The sequence below is a fragment of the Helianthus annuus genome, chromosome 4 (genome assembly GCF_002127325.2).
Source record: "Helianthus annuus cultivar XRQ/B chromosome 4, HanXRQr2.0-SUNRISE, whole genome shotgun sequence".
In the NCBI taxonomy this organism is placed as follows: Eukaryota; Viridiplantae; Streptophyta; class Magnoliopsida; order Asterales; family Asteraceae; genus Helianthus; species Helianthus annuus.
Genome location: NC_035436.2, coordinates 176,899,015 through 176,902,049, shown reverse-complemented (window position 1 = coordinate 176,902,049; position 3,035 = coordinate 176,899,015). Strand labels below are relative to the sequence as shown.

General features: G+C 37.6%; 1 long non-coding RNA gene across 1 annotated transcript; it reads right to left on the bottom strand.

Moving 5' to 3' along the window:
- LOC110935090 lies at positions 1 to 1,379 on the bottom strand. The gene is made up of 3 exons (XR_002588857.2): positions 1,261 to 1,379; positions 682 to 747; positions 1 to 138 (listed from the first exon to the last, which is right to left on the bottom strand). It is a non-coding gene; the product is annotated as an uncharacterized LOC110935090 (long non-coding RNA).
- Positions 1,380 to 3,035: the final 1,656 nt, after the last annotated feature.

Here is a 3,035-nt window from a genome sequence, read left to right as displayed (position 1 = left end):
ACTAAGTGTGTTTAAGAATTTGTTTACAACCAAAGAACAACAATTTAACAAGTTCAAACATAGCGGAAGCTTCGAAGTGGAGTGTTCGGTTCATCTTCAAAATCACTTGATCGCCATCCTTGTGACCCACCTAATTACCTATGATCAACCAATAAATCATTAGCTTTAATGTTTGTAAATAATAAGATATCAAGGTTTAACATCGTATTGAGAATAGCAAAAATATAAAAGTTTTCCAGGCTCCACCGTAATACAGTAGAGAACCACCGTAAATCAAAACCCTCTACCGTAAATTACGGTGACACCGTAATTTACGGTAGCACCTGGGAATTCATGTTTTTGTTTGGTTTGAGCATTTCAACCAAAATCCCAACTCTCGGGTTTCAACATTCTGCATTATCAATGTAGTAAAAGTCTAATATTTCTAGTACATCATAATATAACCACTACATACATCAATTTATCATGTTTGGAATGTAGATCATGTTTACTTGATTATTTGACCCGTTTGGCTTGCCTACGGAATTCCTTCCTTTATGACAACTACCAACGAGTTAAATTCGTTATTCAAACAAGTATTCAATACAACAATGCCTTCACTTCAATTCAAAATAACTAGAAACTTTGATAATCAACTACAATGATCTAATGTCACATAATGTAACGAGTCATGTTACATACCTTGGCGCACGCCCTTCAAACGAGAATCACCACCGGCTTGTCCGCTCGACGTCCCGGTATCTTGTCCTATAGAGTTCATTTACAAGACATGTTTAGAACCCTCTTAGACATCATTTCGCATAATTTACCGAAACATCTTAATTAAGCGTTAAAGCTTCAAATTTCTATTTGTCAGCCTTCTTTGAGGCATTTCCACAAACATCAAGAGGGCAGAATTTCTATATTATTCATATTCATGTTTATGGATTGCTTAGTAGTTGACTTAACTTCAATTAAGCCATCATATATCATGTAAACATCACATCTTTTCTGGAACTATCTTCTAAGGTCGAATTTTACTAGAATAACCACTAAGAACCCTAGAATTCATCATCATCTTGTAAAACCCACAACCCACCTTCAAGGTGTTCATGGATTTTTCTGAATTTGGTCATGATTTCACATGTAATTGGTTGAGTCTAACCTCTAAACACCAAATCAATTCTAAACTAACCAAATAACACTCATGCAACATCAATTTTCCAGATTTCACAACATCATGAGAAATTCAAGTTAAGGGATTTCACTAATTTTACATACCTTACAATCCTCTTGTGATGAGGATTATGATTTTAGGCTCAATTCTTGATTTTTACTTGGATTAATCCTTCAAGTTGCAAGTTTATTGAGATTCTAGGGTTTGGAATCTCTCCTGGTCGCCCCTCTCTCCCTCTGTTCGATCGATGTCCACCCAAGATGGGTGAGTTTTGGTGTTTTGTTCACTAATTAGTATTCAAGTTTCAATTTTGACAAGTTCAGTCCCTTAACTACCATTTTCTCTAAGTTAAGTGTTTTAACCATATTATAAGTTTATTTCAAGACTAAATTTTTTTTTTTAACTAGGTTAAGTTCCTAGTTAGTAAATTCTTGTTTATTAATTTCTTTGAATTTTCTAATATGAGGGTTTATATTTTCGGGTGTTACAACTATTAAACAAATAAAGCATAATAGTCATTACAAATATTCAGTCTCAAAAACAAGTTCCATTCTGACAACTCAGATTTTACTCGATGGGTTTCTAGACTCCTAACTTGTTTGCAGCACAACATCCAATCAACTTGTCACATACGTTAAAATAAAAGTCAATACATAAAGTAAAGGTGAGTACACAAGTTTGCATAGTAATAGTATAAAATGCGTTTACGCATAACCAGCATGTAACACGTAACGGGCGAAGCGTGTAACTACCAACAATGATACAATCTAACCATGAGACTGCGTTGTAGAGTATGCGCGACACATGTTCACTGAAGTGAACACGTGAAGTAAAGTAATGAGATCCATAACAACCCCTGTCACATAGGTGTTGAGTCTAAACTATAGTACTATCGTTGCTAGAGGCGGTCTAGTGTAACACTGTATAAGCATAGTAATAAGCATTCAACAAATCACGTATAGCATGCGGGAGCGCTTAGCGTTTATAAAGTATTCACGTTGTGTGTTGTGTTTTCATAGAGAACGTATGTAACACCCAAAAGTGCGTTAAATGAAAATGGGTTCGAGTATACTCACCACGTGTGTTTAGCAAGTAAACACAATCTGGATTGGATTGAAGGGAGCAACGGATCAACCTGCGTACTGGAACAGAAGCATAAGTCCTCCAAGTGCTGACACGGTCGATTTCAGAGTGTCGAGTGGGTTAAAAGTGAGTTAAGCGTCCAACAGACTATCTGAACGGATGGGTCTAGTCCATCCAGGTGGATGGGTTCCATCCGGACGGATGGTCATTCGGACAGATGGCCATTCCGGATGGTCATTCGGTCGGTTAGTCTGTGGTTGTTTGTGAACCGTTGAAATTTTCGAAGTTTGATTAAAATGTTCTAACAGTCGTGGCAACAAAAAGTAAACAACGATTATTATCAGGGTCAGATCATCCGGACAGATGGCCATGCGGACGGATGACCATTCGGGCGGATGGTATGTGGTTGCGGTTTTGTAAGATTTTTCTTTAAACAACGGTTTTGGTTAACGGAGATGGTGTGACGACGTGTCAAGCAACGGAAAGGTACTAGATCCAGTCCATTCGTCCGGATGGGCTTTGCCCATTCTGACAACGGGCTGTCCTTGATGAAATTTCATGTTTGACCTGTTAATCGGTCCATCTCTTTGGTGGAAATCAGTTTTCGAGCCGGCTTTCGACTTAGGAATGAGTCGAGAGTCTGACTGAGTCCGATTTCACCAGTGTTTCGTAAAAATTGAAGAGGAGTTTCATAAATAAGTTGAAAATGCTGAAATCCTTTAGATCTTGAACCAATCTCGATTGAATGATGCTCCACAATAGTTTACCTAATCAAACTGAGTGGAAACCATCTTCA